Consider the following 20,551-nt stretch of genomic DNA (forward strand, 5'->3'; position numbering starts at 1 on the left):
TGTAGTAGAACCACTTTTAAACTACACTTAGACGAATCTATGAAAAGGTGCCAGTCCTCAGGTTTATGAACTTGTCTGCAACATAAGCTCATCAAAGTTTGTGCAATAAATCAATTATATTATCAATAAAGTACCGAGAAAGTTCCTGTTTGTCGACTTCGAAAGCCCAAACTTTTTGTATTTTTTGAAATAAATTCCGACCTTGCAGTCTTGATCCTAACAGTTCAGTTTGATTTTTCACCTTGTGATATAATATGTGACATATGATGATAATTCAAAATCAAAATCATTGTTTTCTTCAGTACTGCCTGATTCTTCATCGCTGCTTCCGAAACATACATTTACAGGTGGCTCAGGAACTGGAATAATTTCACTGCGAGGTACAGGCTTGATTGCAGATTGCAATGAAAGATATTTTACAGTATGTTTCGATTTTTTAGAAATTTCAGACACACTTGTTAAAAAAGTAACAGTCAGTTACATGATCCTCTGATTCACGCAAAACCATAGGTACACCAAATAAAGCCGTACTATACGAGAAATCCACATCTTATCCTAATCACCAATTTTGCACTGAAAGTACAAATGATATGCTTTTTTAATTAAAAGTGTAATGTTTTTTTTAAAGATTTTATGATAAACGCACCATATACATAACAAAAGGCATCCACACAATTTCAAGGCATTATGACCACTGCAGTATTAACAACCTTAAGACAGCAATATAAATCCAGTGCTTTACAATCACTAAACATGTTTTCAGCTACATGTTTTGACCTGCACAGACATGATTAATCTTGTCCATGCCGCTCACTTTTCAGTATTAGATATGTCATAATACGTAATTATGATATGATTTAATTCTTTGTCTAGTATTGTTTATTTATAACTTACAAATTATATTAACAAAGTTAAACAATAAAAAATGAGCTAACAAAATACAATGTAGGAGCTTAAGATGCTAACTATTGAAAAATGAAAAAAATCCTTTAATTAAAATTTAAACTTTTTCAAAGATGGTGGGTGATAGAGAGATTCTGAGGAGTTCATATTCATTTTCAGCATCAACAGATTAAAATCATATATCACATGTTAGGAAAAATATGGAGACAAAATTTCATCTATATATCGTTTTACGTGTTAATCTAAATAGTGTTGTACAAGGTAAAAATAATTCATCGAAAATACCATCTAATTTTGTTTTTTTTTATCATTTTTTATTGAAAGTTCCTTAATTCTTGAAATCAATTTACATATACCAGTTGAGGATAAAGGATATACACCGTCATTTCATGAAAGTTCTAAAATAAATGTACAGCACCATATATTTTGCATAATTCCATTTTATCAAACGACTTGCTCAAGACTCACTTCGATATTTACTGCTTAAACGTTTGAATAAACATCAAGACTGAGTTAAAATCTCTCAAAATTTCTCTAGATTGTTTGTAAATTAATGTTGAAATTCAACAAAAGACATAAAATAAACTAATTATACAAACGAAAGTTAATACAATTTTTGATATTACAATCGGTTGGTTTTCTTACATTTTTTAAAATAATATTTTAGTTTAAAGTTAACAATATTTAATCACTTCAAATATTTTAATCGAAAAAATAACAATCATCAGAAAACAAACAATTATATAATCGTTACAATTATAAATTTCTGTTTTCGTCAATTATCTTTCTATAATTCAACGATTAATTTATTTTATTATAAATTATTTATTTTTATTTAATTATAAATTTTAAAATATTTACATAAATTTACTTATTAATATCTCTGAACGTAGTCATTATTTTAAAAAATATTTTCAAATTTTGTTTTAATACCAATAGAATGATCCAGATGCATGCACATCCATACGACATATCACTCGTAGTCAGGAATATCAGAAAAATGCAAGAGACTGACCGGATATTTGAGGTTAAGAGAAGCGACGTGGGCCTGGAGGTGAACGAGGGTAAGACTAAATATATGAGGATGAGAACAACAGGGATGAATCGACGGATTGATGAAGTATGAATCAATGGTCATACCTTTGATTGGGTAGATTATTTTACATATCCTGGTACAAAACTCATCCAGGAAATTTATCCCAAGAAATAAAAAAAACCACAAATGCTGCATAACAAAACATATTTTGTAAATGATGTGTTTAAAACCTAAAACAGTCTCCGGTAATAATATAATAAAGCTATACAAAAAAATTAATAAGGCAGGTACTTATGGTAACAGCAAAACATAAACATTGAATGCAAAAGATAACAAAATCACTGCTAGTCTTCGAAAGAAAATAATAACAAGAATATATTGTCCTAAACCTGGAGGTTATGATATAACGAAGAAATAGAAAATATATTTAAAAAAATAAAAATGTAATCATCAAATCCAGGTGAATTTACTGGCTGAACCGACTACAAAAAATGCCAAAAATGCCAGCATATCGATAACAGAGACTAATCTTAGATGCAGAAATAACGGTACCAAGAAGATAAGGTAGACCCAAAACTCGATGGCTACAGGACGTGTGAGAAGCATGGGTGTTGTGAAATGAAGTAAGTTGACGCAGATTACAGACGAACGGAGTCCAGCTGTAGAGGAATTCATGTTGATGTTATCCGCTAACTGTAGAGGAAGCCAAGGTCCACGTTGGACTGTAGATTGTTCCATTAAAGAAAAAAAAAACGTTTAATAAGCTATAACATTATATTTTTCTAATGAAACCAATTTATTCACTACTCGTTAATGCTATTTGAGATAATTTATACATTTCTATTACATGAGTATGTGTTAAAAAGTATTGGTACATCTATGTAGTATATAAAAAAAGGTCAACAAAAACGAAAAGAATGATAAACTTAGGTGAAATATATTAACAACTTGTTTTATATTTATTATATTTTCCTTCTACGAACCTTAAAACTACAATTTAGGAATTTAGAAATTGGTTCATCCATTGTTTTACCAATTTCAACTTCCGGTCACGTCTGCTTGACCTAATCCTGTATAACAACGGCCATCAAAACACGTAAACACTTAAGTTTTCAGGAAGTGATACTAAGTATAGCTATTAAAACGAAAAGTATATGACCCTCTAAAGATTACGACCGAATCTAATGGAAACTGAGGTAATTCACAATACTTTTATTTTTGTCTCTCGCTCTCTCTTTATATATGTATAATGTACTGTGTACATATACATTTATATTCTATACACTTTTTATAGGAAATTATTCCTATAAAAAAAAGAAAATTATAAGAAAAATTAGGTATTTTTCACTGTCATATTCTTCTACATACAAACCGCAACAAAAACAACAGTAAAGAGTACTCACTATTTAATTTTTATGAAATTCAATTTTGTGAATTCAGACACTTGTTTTTATTAGATTTAATTTATATCACAATATAACAATATTGTGATGTAATATATAATATTATCTATTTCCAATAGTGTAATAAACAAAAACCAGGTCCTGAAAACGATAACGTATTAATTTAGTATAATTTTAGCCGCATATAGTACTTCACGATTTGTATTCGCATGAATTTAGCTTTTTAAATTTCCTAATTTCAGTCATGAAACTCTGTTTTTACAAGAAAATGAAATTCTTCCTAGTTTTTACATATGAAAGAAACGGATATAACATTTTATGTCATAGCGTGACATAATTGTTATGTTACAGCGTTAAACGCTGTAACAGGATTCAATGACATTGCTACCGCAGACTTACCGCACTAATCTGAACATGCGCTGAGGTAACTGGTTTGAAAATTCGCGAGTATCTTTCCTCAAACCGGGTACACTAATTTACGGTTAGATTGAAGAGGTGACCTGCATTTCTTGGTGTGAACGACAACTAAATGTTTACCACAGAACGGTAGTAGACTGGAATAGCCATATTAGAGAAGTATGCGTTGAAATTTTAGCCCACTGCCCATAAATTAAAATCGGTGGGGAAGGGCTAATTTAAAAGTAGATGAAAGCACGTTAACTAGACGCAAAAATAACGCAGGACGCATGTTTCTCTAAATAATTAATATTCGGAGGGCTGTATCATTAAACAGTCATTCCTTCTATTAGTGTCCGACAGGTCCCTAGCTAAAAGTTTAGATTCTATTAAAAATAACATCGAGGAGGATCTACCATTTACAGTGTGTGAATCGTGCATATTGCACCACGGCTCTAAAAGCTCTTGGTTGCCAACACATTTTTTAATGTTATCAACAATTACAAGTTTGTAAATCCAGACAGCGGCATACATACACAAACCATTGAAAAGTAGTGCGGGAGCACGAAAAATAATCGAAATGGCGAAAAAATAACCAAAAAATAGCGAAATATCTCTTAGTCGCGCCTCCCTGAGTTCCAATCACGTTCTGACTGGTGGCTTAACTTGAAATTTATAATTTAATGTTAACAGTCATTTTATAAAGCCGAAAGCCTGTTTGTTTGTCTGTCCCCGGGTGGTCCTGGAAGCGCTTGGTTGGCCCCGGGGCTCACCTCATCCCGATTTGGCCACCACCGGGTGTCCAGGGGGTGAAACCTCATGGTGATGGAAGTATCAACAAAAAGACTTTAAACATCTGAAATGTGAATATGGTACATAATATTTTAATGGATAGAACGCGTAGAAAAACATTAAAATACTAAAAAGAATACCAAAAGAGCCTAAAGAATTTTATTGCTTAAAAAATATAAGGCGAAACTAAGGAAAGTATCACATCTTACAAAATATCAAGGAATGTAAAGTAAATGGATATAAAAATATGGGAAGGACGATATTCTGGCTAGAGAAACTTCAATAGATTTCAGTTAGAACAATTCAACTTTCTGGAGTGCAGATAAAGTAAGAAAGTCATAATGATTTCGTACATCCGGAACCGGTAGGCATAAAGACTTTTCTGCATTGTTTTAGAAAATAGCTTTCAAAAAATCTAATCTTTTGAGACAAAAGATAAAAACGAATAAGTATGATGCAATAAAAAAGTAATAATTTTGTGCATATAAAGGCGTAAAATTTTATATTCTAATATAGGTGAATAATTTTATTTTTTATTAGTTTTAATGCTATAGATACTGTTTAATGATGAAATGAGGATACTGAAAATCTCTGACTTTATTTTGTTAAAAACAAAATAAATAAATTACCTTAAACAATAAAAAGTCAATAAAACTCTAATACTAACTATAAAATATATTCAGACAGGCATTTTAATTTTCACTACATTCATATAACTGGATATAATGTAAAACTTATTCAGGATAGTCTTTACAAAGAATGAAATGATACCATAATGACACCATATAATGCATTATATTACAAAAATTAAAATTTGTATTATATTTTGCTTCTTTTTTTAAATCTCGTACAGATTTCAAGAGGTGCTAATCATAATTTAACTATATCGTTTTTAATCGTAAAAAGTAATGTAACTTTCTTTCCCATATGCAGTAAAACTAAAACTTATGTATGTATATTACGAAGGATATATATGTAATATATACGAGTATACATATATATATATATATATACACGGGTGATAGTGTTATACGAGTTACACGTTTGTGAAGGTCATACAGTACTGGAATATTTATATTCCAGGCCATTTATTTCGCAAACTATGGGAAAGAGCAAGAAAATAACTTTATAGAGGTTATGTAGATAGGAGGGAGATATCCGACGGTGACCTTGACCATGACTTTGAGGTCCCTATTGGAGGTTGTCCAAAAGGTCATTGTGGTTTTTCAATACCTTTACCGATGGCACCAATGGAAAGAGCGAAAAATGTCACGTTGACATACTTAAATTTAATCATGACATTTTATAATTGTTTCTATTTTTTCAGCTTCTTGAAGTTCATGGCTTAGGAGTTAATATCATACGGTATCCGATTAACCACAATTTTCTGATTCAAGATAGTATTAGACAGCGATTCTATTCTCACAGCTTAGAAACCGGCGACTATAAATATCTGCGAAAAGGATCCAGAACCTATATAACACTACCTCTGATGGTTAGCCGTATGACTTTCAAAAAGGTTCCTACGTCATATGTGTGACCCATATTCCAATGTAAAATTTTCCGTGCTTTGCATTGATGGGGGTCAAAAATAGGCCATTTCATTTGAAAAAAAATCGTTTTAACCTTGGAATAAGGTCTAGATCAAGATCAAATAAAACGTCACCATGAGATGTCTTCCTCCAATCTGAATAACTTTTTTAATTTGTTTGTATTGTGCGTTGTTTACGAAGAAATCGCTTGGGGCGATTTCTTCGCCGCAATATGCATATATATATATATATATATATAGTCGGAGAATTGTATGTTTCAAAAATGTTATAATAATCAAATACAATAAAATTATAATTGTTTGTATCTTGCAGCTACTTTATTATGTTTTATTTAATTAAAAACTAAAGCTTTTTGAAACTTTTAAGATTCATGTTGAATTATAGCATTTAAAACTATATTGTACAGTAAAGATAAAATAATGTGCATATTATTTTAGTTACACCTGCAATGTGATATAATTAAAATTGTATTTCGTAACAGGTACAAACAGCATCAGCTGTTACTGTCTGTTAACTGTTTATATTTTACCTCTAAATTTTTCACAAGCGCTAAAAAAATTTATATTACACACTTTTATGTGTTTTAATAATTTAGTGCAATTTATTACATTTATACGGTGGGTAAATATTATTAAGTAAATTTAAGTGTTATTAAATTATTAAATAAAAAAATATATATCAACCAAGGAAAAATTTTATAATTATGAAAATGTATGTTAACCGGACAGACAGTTTAAATGCAAATTTATTTTATGTTGCTGCTGAATGTAAGGAACTAAACTTTAAAAAAAATAAATATATATATATATATTATAAATTTTATATAATTTTTTTTTAGGATTTTACTGTAAAAAAAATTACATCAATATTTTAAGTATGAATGGTAACAATAAATCTCTTTTAAAGAGAGTTTAATTTACATTCCAGACTGATTAGTTGGTTAATGGTTAATTAGGCAAAAAAATAAAAGTAATAATAAAATGATTCAATAAGGTTTTCCTACACTTTTTCAGGAACTACTCCTTCCAACTTTTTTCTCATTATTTCTTCACTAAACATTAATTTGAAGCTACAAAAACCTCTTCCCAGACTACATTAATCTAAATAACATTCAATGTAATTTATTTGTGAATATAAAATCTTTATAAATGAGATTTACTTACCATTTTTTAATGATGTTTGCCTAAAATTTAGTATATCTTGTCTACCATCTACAACAGAACATAATAAATTGATTAAGTTCTTTAAATTTAATAAAAATTAATATTGCTATTTTTATCTCTAATAAACTAATATTTTTTATAAACTTGGTAACAGAAAGCAGTATTGTTTAATAATAGAACGACCTGACGATAAAACAAGGTGTACTTATTAAAATTAATAATTTCTTAATATCGGATAAAGAAAAAGAATGTATAAAATACATTTTTAGTTAATTTAATTTAGATATTTTATTATAGACTATATTTACAAATTACATCTACATAAAACGATATTTAAAGTTTTAAATGATTATTTTTTTTAGAAAACGCATTTAAATATAACAAATTATTAATTAATAAAGATAAAAATAAGCTGGCAAAGTATTGAAAAGTTTTTTCTCCATTTTTGGTCCGGGGTTTACAAATAAAAAAATTGTAGTCATTTATTGATAGTTCTGTATATGAGTTATAAAAATACAAAAAATGTTTGAAAAATATTTAGACCGAATGGAGAAAAAGGGAAAGAAAAAAAACGTATATTTTAACTTTTCGGGGAGGGGGGTTGATTTTTGAAAAACTTCTTTTATTATTTATATATGCATTGTAGGTAACAAATTTCCGTTAATAAAGTTTTCTCTAAAATCCCTCTTAAGAAAATCGAAATTATTTTATTCGCAAAATCCCCCAATCCCATTAACAAATTTTGAAAAAAAATATGATCAGTATACATTTGAGCCCAATTTGAAGAAAATCAGTTTCATCAATCCTGAGTCAAAAACAGTGCAACACGTATACGTACGCAAATATACAATCAAACATACATATGTTTTTTTTTTTTTTTTTTTTTTTTTTTTTTTTTTTTGGATGAACAAATTGGATCCTAAAGCATAAAAATTGCGAAACTTCCCATATCCCATTTTTGAAAAGATCAGATTCCTTACCCTTTTAATGTAGCTTTTTTAGATTTACCGGGAAAGTAATTAATTTCTCTTTTATACTGCTATTCTAAAAATATTTGCCGGGAAAATTATTTATAACTGATAAATGATAAAAATATTTTTACTTTAATAATTTTAAAATAATTATTAAGCTTTGATTTAATAAAATATTCAAGTATCTTATAACTAGATTAATAAAAATAAGTAACACTTTTCCTTATTTTTAAAACGAATTTCTGTATAAGCTATAAAATACTGTCACGTACAAAAAAAAAGCTATAAAAACACCTTAAAAAATAAATACTCGTCCATCAAATTTTTCATGTGATAATAAAATTCTCTTAGAAAAATAGTTCCAATAAAAAAAAATAACTGCTCGTTATCACTCAATAAGTGTTCTAAAAAGAAAACCAACGAATAAAAAATACTAACTTATATGATTCGGTTTAAAAGAAAGGAAACTCATCCGTTAAATGAAATAAATATTGACGATCGAAGGATAATCGTGGTAAATCAGAAAAAAACATATTTTAATAAAAATCAATCAAAGATTGGATTTCAAAATAATTTTTAAATAACAATAATACATAAAAACATAATAAAAATGAATAATAATAAAATTACAGTACTCAAAATTCTCCTTTCTGGAAATATCAGATGTAGACACCACATAACTTCCTTGTACGCCTATTAAATTACATATACATATTTTTTTTTTTTTTTAAATGAAAAGTACATAAAATTTTATTTCAATAATAACTTCTGACATTTTTTCATACTTTTTTTTTTATTATATTGAATTATTATTTAACAACAATTTTCTTTTATAATCAGAGGTTAATAATTAATTATTAATTATTAATAAATCAATATATTTTAATTAAAAAAAAAGGTTAAAAAGAAAAAAAGGAGGTGAAGTCTGATTCGAACCGATGTGCCTTCCCCTTATAAGATCGAAATATTTCATTAATTAAAATTTCATTTGGCTATAACTTTGGAACCAATGAATATAAGTAACACTTATGATATATTGTTGAAAAGTCCTCAATGAGGGCTTATTACGTCAGTTAAGAAAAAGTCCAAAATCCGATTTTTTTTAATTTTGGGCTTTCTTGGACACTTTTGGTTCAGTCGATTGCAATCAAAAGGGGAGATGCAAAACTACATGTTACAACAGGTCTAAATCAAAAATGTCTACATCCTAAAGCTAATCGTTTTTGAGTTGTGCGAGATACATACTTACGTACGTACAGACGTCACGCCGAAACTAGTCAAAATGAGATCAGGAACATATCAAAATGGATACTTCCGTTAAAATCTGAAAACCGAAATTTTTCGCGACCACAATAGTTCTTTACTTCGTACAAGGAAGTAAAAAGTACAACATTTTAATTCAATAAAACATTTAAAAACAAGTATTTTAATTTATGTCACTTTAAATAAGTTATCATCTGGTTAAGGGGGAAAGCCATATAATCGAGTCCACAATTAACTTTTAAAAATTATCTATAGACTCCACCCTTTTAATGACTGAAATCCCTATCAGAAAATGTATAAATGCATTTAAACATTATATATTATCCGAGATGTATATATCTCGGATAAAAATCTAACCAGTTTTTCTTATTACTTTCTTGTCTAGAGAGAGCTATAGCTCTAGAAGGGAAAGTATTGTAATCGGTCCGATTTGAGCATATGCGGTTTTCACCGGATCTTGACATTTTGACACCTAAGGAACTTAAAACCCAATAAACCGAATGGAAATTTTCCAGATGTTCGTATGTACATGTGTGTGTGTTCGGTATCGCCCTCTAAATTATCTTATATCGCCAGAACTACCTGACCAATTTTGATCAACCTTAGTCAGATTAATTCTATATATGGGGCATTCATGCCATTAAATTTTCAAAGGTCAAGGGGGTGAAGATGTAGAGTAAGGTCACCTCAGTATCTAGAGATTTCGCCTAATTAAGGTCATACTTTTCTTAAGCACATTTGTTAACAATTAAAAAGTAACAATCTGAAAAAAGTATTCAAAAATCACATCACCATCCTAAAAAATCTTCTAAACTACTGATATTTTGTGACGTCACAGGTAAGTGGTAGAATTAAATATTTTACCACTTACCATTTTCACAAAATACAGGGTCATTAACGGGAACCGGATGTTTTTAAAATAATCATAAAAAATCGAATATTTACTTTAAAAAAGTATTATTGGTACTGAAACACTTGTTAAATCAAAGCATTTGTTACTTACTCATGAAGGAAAAATTATGTCCGGCAAGTGATGTCCATTTTGGGCAATACATTGTTGTAGCCTTTCACGGTAACTGGCCTCAATTCTTTGCAGCATGTCTACATCAATCTGGGTGACGTGATGACGAATTGCGATCTTTAGGTCCTCCAATGTACGCGGTTTATTGCCGTACACACGCGATTTCAGAAACCCCCACAGAAAAAAATCATAACTAATCAAGTCGGGGGACCGAGGGGGCCAAGGAATGTCGCCGAATTTGGAAACGATCCGTCCCGCAAACAAGTTACGGGGAACAGCCATCGTTGCCCTCGCTGTGTGCGCTGTAGCTCCATCCTGCTGGAATAACACATTTTGAAAATCGATTCCCCGGTTTCGTAACTCAGGGATGAAAAACGTATTCAACATCGCAATGTAACGATCAGGTGTTACAGTTACGGCAGCGTCATTTTCTTCAAAAAAAATATGGTCCAATAACACCGATCTTTCCTATTGCACACCAGACCTTTGGGCTATGAAGTGGTGTCTCGTGAAGCCGATGTGGGTTTCTTTCTGCCCGATGCCAGCAATTCTGTTGGTTGACGAAGCCATTCAGATGAAAATGGGCTTCGTCACTCATTAACAATAACAAATTTTCATTTTCTTCAAAAATGGTAAGCATTTGTCGAAAAAATTGTAATCGCTGCGTGAAATCTTGCTCGTTTAACTGCTGTACGACGGCTATCTTGTAAGGATGGAAATGCAGGTCAGAATTCGTCTTACCGTACTTGTGCTCATTTGAAGCGCTGCTGAATGCCTCTGAATAGGGCGGCGTGGGCTTCTGACAATGGCTTCCCTTACTCGTTCGATGTTCTCCGGAGTGCTAGCAGTTCGTCGGAGACCCGGTGGTTTTTTCTTCAATATTGAACCGCTTGTTCGAGAGTTGTTACCCATCGCAATATTGTGTTACGAGAAGGGACACTTTCTTTACGATGGATATTAAACTGACGGCGGAAATCTTACTGAACAGCAGTTACGGATTCGTCATTTCGACTAAACTGTAAATACTATGAACAGAGGAAACGTCAGACATCAGCCACGTGCCCCTCCCACCACGAACGCCCGAGTACAACCCACTTCAAAAACATCCGGTTCCCGTGAATGATCCTGTATATGTGATAATGAATAATATTTAAAGTGTAAAAAAAGTAAATCGGTCTGAGTGGATCTCGAACTCGATTGGTTGGTTGACTGGTACCTGATGCGTTAAGTCTCGCGACTGCACTAGTCTGTCGACCGTGCAAGCAAAAATTGTTCTATATAAGTTGTGAAATTACATTACTTTAGTTAGTGCCGACCGTCGCCGCTATTACCGCCAAAACGACACGGATTAAATACGGTATGCGTGCGCGCTTTAGTTAGAATCGTTGAATTAAATAATCGAAAAAAATTATATTTAAATAAAATTATAAATATTTTAAATTAAGTTGTCTGTGCATGTGTGTAAGCCATGCATAAAACACAACTGTGTTGTCAGCTTTTATTTTATCGTAAGTAAATTCTAGAAGTACTAAATATATAATTATTAAAAGGAATTAATTAAGCTGTGGTAGCTCAATGATAATTAGACCTACGAGTAGTTTATTCATAATTCTAATAAATTAGGATGGAGAATTATTGCTAGGAAAATCTATATAACTTATACTGAAATAATTATTAAACGATTCACCGTTTTACGTAAGATGCAAGTTAACGATAAAAAATTATGTAAAACACTGTAAACAGTTTTTATTAAGTATTTTCTTTTTTATCAACTCTTTTCACTTGTCGATTAACACAAAGGAATCACAGAACAGGAGTCTAGAAATATCAGTAAAATTGCGTTTGAAACTAAACAAGAATAAGTCATATAATATACATGCATGTTGCTAATTAATTCTAGGTAATAAGAAAATAACCCGCCGGGTTGGTCTAGTGGTTAACGCGTCTTCCCAAATCAGCTGATTTGGAAGTCGAGAGTTGCAGCGTTCAAGTCGTAGTAAAGCCAGATTTTTTTACATGGATTTGAATACTAGATCGTTGATACCGGTGTTCTTTGGTGGCTGGGTTTCAATTAACCACACATCTCAGGAATGGTCGAACTGAGAATGTACAAGACTACACTTCATTTACACTCATACATATCATCCTCATACATATCATCCTCATACATATCATCCTCATTCATCCTCTGAACAATTATCTAAACGGTAGTTACCAGAGGCTAAACAGGAAAAAGAAAGAAAAATACCAAACAATAATTATAAAAAAAAGATTAGTAGAATTAAAATAAAATACAGGATAATATGATTAGATACGATTCAGAGAGGCTTTAACTTGCTTCATGGATGATAAGAGTAAAAATTTAATGAGCTCTCCCTCCGAGTTAAATTTGTTTTACTTTTGTAGTTATGCAGGCAGTATTCTATGTTAATATTATTCATTTACTCTGCTCTCAATTATCATACTTCTGGCTATTGCCTAAAAGTGACAATATTAGACAAATATAGACTTTTAAGAATAAACAAACTATAAGAAGACTGCGATTAAATGACAAAATATTTAACGCGTGCATTCGTTACCACATAAAAGAGAAGTAGTAATAAAGTGTATTTTAAGGCGAAGTGAATTAGCTGTGTAGTGGAAGGGTAGTTTTTCCTTACAATCCTTTAACAAACTGGGAGTATTGTATAGAAAATGTTACGGTTTTTCTACGAAAGAAAGTATAATTTTTTATCAAATAAGTCAGAGTTCTGCGAGTTTACAGTTGCAACCGTGATATCTCCTTTAATTTACAAATTTTCCTTTATTACATTATTTCCAGTATAAAGAAATATTTTTTTTCCTTTCTCCTTTCTCCAAATTTGGGCAAAAATTCAAACAAATTTTTAAAATAATTCTTACCAAAAGTCTTGAAAATTTAATATGTTTTATCATTAATTATAAAAAAAAAATATTTGCATAAAGAGCTTGAAAAAAATATGATTCTAGATTGTTGGAAGAAACTGCCACAGCATTTTCCTAGACAGACATATAAATATATTTCATAAATATATATTAACCTTGGAAATATATTTTAACCTTGACCAAAGCAGAATCACAAAATTAATTATTTTATAAGGTGTTAATGAAAATTAATTAATTATTTATGTATACCTAGAAAATTCCGTCTTTTTTGTTTTTTTTTCTTTAATTATTATTTAAATGCTAATTGACAGAGTAATTTTTTTTTCTGCAAAAAAGCTTTTAATTGCATTTTAAATAAAGGGGCTCGAAAGACATTTGTAAATGGTTCAGTGATTTATTAAAAATAGTATAATAAGAGGTAGGTATTGTTATTTTCTTAAGGATAAGTGACTTTTTTTTTACTTTCTTTTCGAAGAAAAGTACGGTATAACGTTTGGTCGCATGATTAGAATACGGGTGAAAATTAATTTTCTTTACGTTTTGAGGTATGAAGAGTACGAAAATACCATTCACTTAAATTGTAATTTCCCTTAAATATATTACAAAATCAATTTCATTTATTAATTAGATAGTATAACAGCTGATGTGTAACAGTGCAGATATGTTTTTCTTCTGGCTCTTAAAAAGTTTTTGTTTATTGTGTGTTTTAGTCTTCGTGTTCTTTTTCATGTTTTGTTTTGTGTTCTTTTTTAGTTTATTAAGTATTTCATTTAGAATAATTTTATTTATTTCAATAGCGCGTTGATATAGACCAGCTACAAGCAACAACAGATTACCTCACGTGAATCCTACTTTATCAAGCAACGGAACACGCGGGCTAAAATGTTCGGACAGGGACCCTAGAAAACCGACGCGGCGTAAGTTGATTAGAAGTGTCATTGTCGTCATCATGAGTGACGTATTAGGCACAGAAAGTGAAGGTGATATTACAAACTTTAGTGAGGCAAACCCTACCTGTCACGCAGTACCTTGCATGCAAACCGAAATGGTCAATTGGCAGATCGATGAAGTTCCAGTGGCGAAAAAACGCCAACGAATACAATACACAGGACCTACTACTCGCGTTCAATGAGCCGGCCAATCTAGTTTTACAGTTCCTACATCTAACAACTTTAGTCTTCTTGAAAACATTGTAGAAAATGAAGATTTTCAAGTGACAACATTGAAGCCAGAGCCTTTTTTTGTGACAGGTGTTAACTCCATAACTGAATTAAAGAGTTTCTTAGCACGCTTATTCCCTAATAATAATATTACGAAATACACGACAATGAGATCGGCCACTCGGTAAAAGTTCTACCAGTGGACAATGAAACATGTAAAATCATCAGCTCAAAAATTCTTGAGGACAATGTCAGTCATTAGAGATACAAGCTTAAACATGAAAGGGCATATAAAGAGGTCATGCGAGGCATGCATCACTCGGAAGACAAAACGGAAATCACTGATGAATTTACTAAATTAGGCTACGAGGTTAAAAATGTTACTAACGTTCTCCGTTGTCAAACGAAGGAACCGCTGCCACTTTATTTCGTAGATTTAGAGCCGAAGTCTAATAATAAGTCACCACAGGTCCCAGCTTCCTGCGTTTAACTGCGGCGACCCAGCCAGTTACAAAGGGTGTAAAATTTATCAACAATATAAGACTAATGTTTATCCATCCAAACCCACCCTATCTTCCAGAGTACAACTACTAGCAATTCCAATGGTAATAGTACTAATACTACTGTCAATAACACTCCGCGTGCCAAAGGAGAAGATGTGCGGGTAACTGGCTCGAGTGACAATGATTCTGATATTTTTAATAGTAATAGTATTAATGATAATAATACTGACTTTGTTAATAGGCTGGATATTTCTGGTCCTACCTACGCTGAGAAAGTTGCAATGTGTGGACCCTCTGATAATGATAATGAGTATAAAAATAGGCCGAATACTTCCACTTCTAGCTACGCTGAACGAGTTAAGATGAAAGGTTCCTATCATCTATCAGCAAACTACTGATAACCAAAATCTGCATGGGCTCATGCGTATAGTAGTAGTACAGATTGTCTGATAAGAAACTAGATTTGGATCTTTTGTTTCGTTATTATTATTAAGTCACAAACCACTGGGTCTGTGACTACTTCATGATGGTTCAAGTAGATCTTACTTACCTATTGTTCAATTATCTTACTGAACAGATTGTAAAGTTGCTGTGACGTTATTAAAAAAAAAAAAAAAAAAAAAAAAAAATAGATATGCTGTAGTAATGTATCTGAAGTTTTGCATGTAAAATTTTGATGAAGATTGAGTCGATCTTCAGTTACGCTCAATTAAAGGTAAAAAAAAAATAAGTTATTCTGATTGTGTATTTTTCATACGCGTTTATGTAGTGAGTCAAGAATGGTGAGTTGAAGCTTGATGGTTGTGTACGGTCTATTGGTTAATCAAAAACGTATATAGTGCGTTGTACTCTGAAAACCAGTTCGTTTCTGATTGCGAAATAGTGAAAGCGTAGGAAACGAAAGTCCGTCTTCTTACGGAGAACTGCCTAAGAATTAAAGATTAATACTCTTCATCTAGAACATACATTTTCAATATTCATGTGTCACTCCTTCAGCTAAATTCGTGTAAAATTTATTGTAAAACGATATATTCAATATTACATTAATATCAAATATATTTAGTTTTCTTAAAAATCTAGTTGAATATTTATTTAAATAAAGTATATTCCTCGAACATTAATTCTCTTTTTTGTTTTTTATAGGTATCCTGAGTGAAAAAAACATGTTTTCTGCTATGAAAATAGTGTTTTTCCTACTAGAAACGAGCGATTAGAAAACTATACTTTATATTTTGTAAGTAAACACATATATTACGTATTTCGATTAGTTATGCATGCACAAGTTTAAATAAATTGAGCCCACAGGACTGTTGTAATGGTTATGGTTAACTCGTTGCAAATCACTTGTTTAACGGCTGATTTTTGAAGTTCTGAGGTTCAAATCCTAGTAAAGGTTAGATGCTTTTATACAGATTTGAATACTAGACAATGGATAACGGTGTACTCATATGGTTGGGGTTTAATTAACCACACGTCTAAAGAATGACTTATCTGAATTTGTATAAGACTACACTCAATTACATATCATACATATCCTCATCTCACTAGGCTGTGGGTTGGTTTTTTATTGTTCATTAGTTAAACAACTTTATACTCATTTCCTAATATGTACGTTGTTACATTAGGAAAAAAAATCATAAATACGTACAAAATAAAATAAGTTTTAATTACAAGTTCATAAAGAAGACAAAAATTTGGAAATCAATCAAAAAAAATTTCGTTTAAATATATATACAATTTTTTTAAAAATTGTTTTACAGTAGACAAAAAAAAAAATGATTGGCCGAACAGTGACGTTTTACACCAGTAATAACACAATCTTTTTGGTTAACATTTGCCACGTATTGGTTAGAAACTAGATTCTATTACAATCCCAATTTGTTCATTCCCGTTAAGATCAGTTATATTTGAACTTAATAATAGTTCAATTTAATCAAACAACAAGCATGTCAACTTCATTTGAAAACTACAAAATAACGCAGTAGTTTATTTTTTTTTTTTTAGTTGGTAGGTAAACACTATGTAAATTCTTTTTTTTGGCACTGGTGTAGTGATACCACCACCTCACTATTTAAATAAGATTTTTTCATAATTAATTCACCAGTTAAGCTTGAAGCTTGTGCATGGAAATATGAAAGAAAAATTTTGTAGTGCATGAAAAATGCACTACAAGTTGGCATGCATTTTCGAAGCCTGAACAGGTTTCGAATCTGGGACCGCCAGATGAAATGCTGTGAGACGCTATCACTCCACAACGGAGATCGGCTACTGTTATCGAATCAATAACCACCCTTGGTTGATAACGAATAATACAATATTTACGTTTGATATAGATGTATTGGTTGTATGATCTCTATCCAAAGAACACAAGCAAATTAAATTTTTGTCGATCCGGACCATTTATACTGCTGTTTCATTAAGTACTGAAAAATAAGGCAGTCATATATTTAATTTTTCAAGGTACTTATTAAGGTACTTAATATTTCCATTTTTTACAAAAAAATAAGAATTTTATCATTTTGTATTTGCAATAAAGTGTTTGTTTAATTACAGTTAATAACTGTAAATACTGTTTTTAGATGAATCAAATAGAATGTAATGCAAGTATATCCACTGAATTAATTAATTAGCAATAAGATTATTTTAACTATGGATTACTTTATACAAGCAGTTATTTATTTACAAAATCATAAGCTTGTTGTAAAAATTAAATAAATAAAAAAGTAAATAATGGTGCATTAGAAGGTATTTACGAGTTGTGAAACAATATTACCTTAGTAACAGAAAACAGTAAATTGTGTATCGTGTAGATAAACATTAAAATCATTGAATTGTAATAAAAAGGCTGAATTACAACTTTTATGTTTTATGCGTTACACTACAACTTTCATAATTATTATTTTTAAAACATATTTTCATATAGTTTAAAATAATTATAAATTACAAAAATTGCATTACGCCAATATTAGTGTTTTTATAGGATTTTTTTATTATTAATTATTAAATGACTGCCTCTGAAAACAATTTCAAAGTGAATTAATTACTGTTTAATATTTTATTGTCACTCATCTTACTTTAGAAATAAATTAAAGTTTAATAAATAACTGTAAATTAATAAATTAATAAAAAATTAATAAAAAAAGTTTCATAATAAAATTATACAATTTTTGTTTCACATTTACCAGTATAACATAAATCACGAAAAACCTAGTTAAGGATTTTTTTTTTACTTGGGTTTATTGTTATAGATTAAACGAGTATACCAACGATCATGTTACATGAATGACGTAGGTGTAGTCAAAATCCGTCGCTGAAGATAATACTTCTACGTCCTACAATTTATTTTTATATATTTTTTTCAATTATCTAACGAGCATTTTTTTTCCAAAATATTTTTCACTGGAATATTTTAATCCATTTATCTTGAAAAGTAAAATAGCTTAATACAAGCTAAAAAAACTTTCTTTCCAAATGGATAAAGACAGATTTAGGAAATCTTATTTTAAAATTATTAAAACTTTCATGCTTCTTCATCTAATGTAAACTAATTCCATGGTTAATGATCAAAGAGTTATTTTCTAAATTTATTTTTAAAATTTTTTTTTATCTTTTAAGTTAATTTTCTTTTATCTTCTTAACTTCTTTCCATTTCTTCCAATGAGTTTCTCATTTGCTTTCGTTTTTGCTCATCTGTTAATTTCTTCCTGTCATTCTTTTTCAGTCACAACAACCTTTATGTTGTAAATTATTCATCAAAATTTATCCCTGTCGACACAGTCAAGCCTTTGGAGGTCCTCTTCCATCTATTTCATATAATTCGATTTGTTTTTTAAATTTCACAGCTCGTCAAAGATTTGTTTATTCAGTCTGTTTGGGTCCATCTTGATCATACTTCCCAAGAAATTTAACTTTTTACTCATCGCTGTTTCTAGGTATTCTTGATTTTGATAGATCTTGTTAAATTTCTCTTTGTATCCTTCTATGTTACTTTTGGACAAAAGTAACGAACTTCCTTAATAAACTTCTTTCGACTTGAGTAATTTTTCGAGGCCGGTTAGGTGTAATTTTTCAGTGCCATATACGATTACTAGTCTTAATACTGTTGAATGGAATCTTAATTTCGGGATTTTCTTCTTATTGTAGATGTTTTTGGTGATAAATTTTGGCTTGTACCTTTTAATATTCAATTTTCAACTGACGTTGTATATAATCCTGTTCAGTTTATAATCTCTTCTAGGTAATTGAAGTACCTAGGTGTTATATTTTTTCCATCCTTTCATATTTTATCTTTCCGTGCTTAGTTCCTATTGTCTTTTGTTCGAATGATTTAATGTTCACCATAACTTCTGTCTTGGTAAAGGATACCTGTAAACCTGTTTTTTGGGCTACTTAGTTTGAACTAAAACCTTCGATCGGGCTAAGAGAGTCCCTCTACTTAATATTTAATTTTTTACCTACTTTTCGGAGAAAAGTATGTATTAATTTTGGTCGTATAGTGGGAGTGAAGGGTGAAAATAAATTTTCTTTACGTTTTGAGGTATGAAAAGTACGAAAATATCAATAAATTAAAATGAGATTTTCTTTTATAATTATAATATATATATGCATTTCTATAAAATTTCTAAAATTTCTTGACTCGAAAATTTCCAAAACTACTACATAAATTTCACTGAAATTTATGTAGTAGTGTATCTAAAGTTGTGATTGTGAAAAGTTTGGTCAAGTCGTTTTTGAGTCTTCTTAAAATTTTAGATAAGAATAAGTCGATACTTTTTCAAAAGGAAACAAAATAAAATAATGAAAAGTCGTTTTCTTTCGCAGAACTAGGCAACAATTTTCTTCAATTTCCTAAACTTTTCTAATAATTAAAATTTTGCGAATGTTTTCCAACTTCTGTGAGTTTAACTTTCAGTTATAAACATTTTCCCTTATCATAGTATGAGACGCCGTTTATTCAATTTTTTTAATACCTTAACCATAGGACTATTTTATAAATATTTGGTATAAACACAATAATAGGTTGATTATCCAATGTTTCATTCCGAAAAATTTCTTTGTTTAAAATATATATATAATGAAGTTTACTGGTATAAAAAAAAAGAATAAAAATTTATAAATTTTCATTCTTTTTGTTTTCATCTATGTCTCTCCTTATGTATTTGTTTTATTTCCTGAAAATTGGTTATTGAATTACACAAATATTATCACGTATTAGTTTTTTATAGTCTGGTTTTATAGTATAATCTAGAAAATATTTATTGAAAATTCAAAATATTAAAAGTAATATTACAAATTATGTCTATAAGTGCTCTCGATACAGATGGTTCGCCAATTATACTTATTCTGCTCGTTAAAAATGAGATTACATTTTCATGATAATTTTTTTATTTATTATATAAAAGTAATAAAATATTATTAAAAGTCGATTAAAGTTAAGTACTTATTGTTGAAAAAAAAAAAATTGAACTAAACTAATTTATATC

The 20,551-nt window shown here is 29.9% G+C and overlaps 1 long non-coding RNA gene across 1 annotated transcript in view; it reads left to right on the forward strand.

Moving 5' to 3' along the window:
* The window catches only part of LOC142322951 (uncharacterized), a 1,078,737-nt gene extending 1,062,435 nt beyond the window's left edge, over positions 1–16,302 (forward strand). The window contains exon 5 of the long non-coding RNA XR_012755972.1: positions 16,212–16,302. This is a non-coding gene — a long non-coding RNA (uncharacterized LOC142322951). The remainder of the gene's footprint in view (positions 1–16,211) is intronic.
* The last annotated feature ends 4,249 nt before the right edge of the window (positions 16,303–20,551 follow it).

Source organism: Lycorma delicatula, chromosome 4 (assembly GCF_047948215.1).
Source record: "Lycorma delicatula isolate Av1 chromosome 4, ASM4794821v1, whole genome shotgun sequence".
Lineage (NCBI taxonomy): Eukaryota > Metazoa > Arthropoda > Insecta > Hemiptera > Fulgoridae > Lycorma > Lycorma delicatula.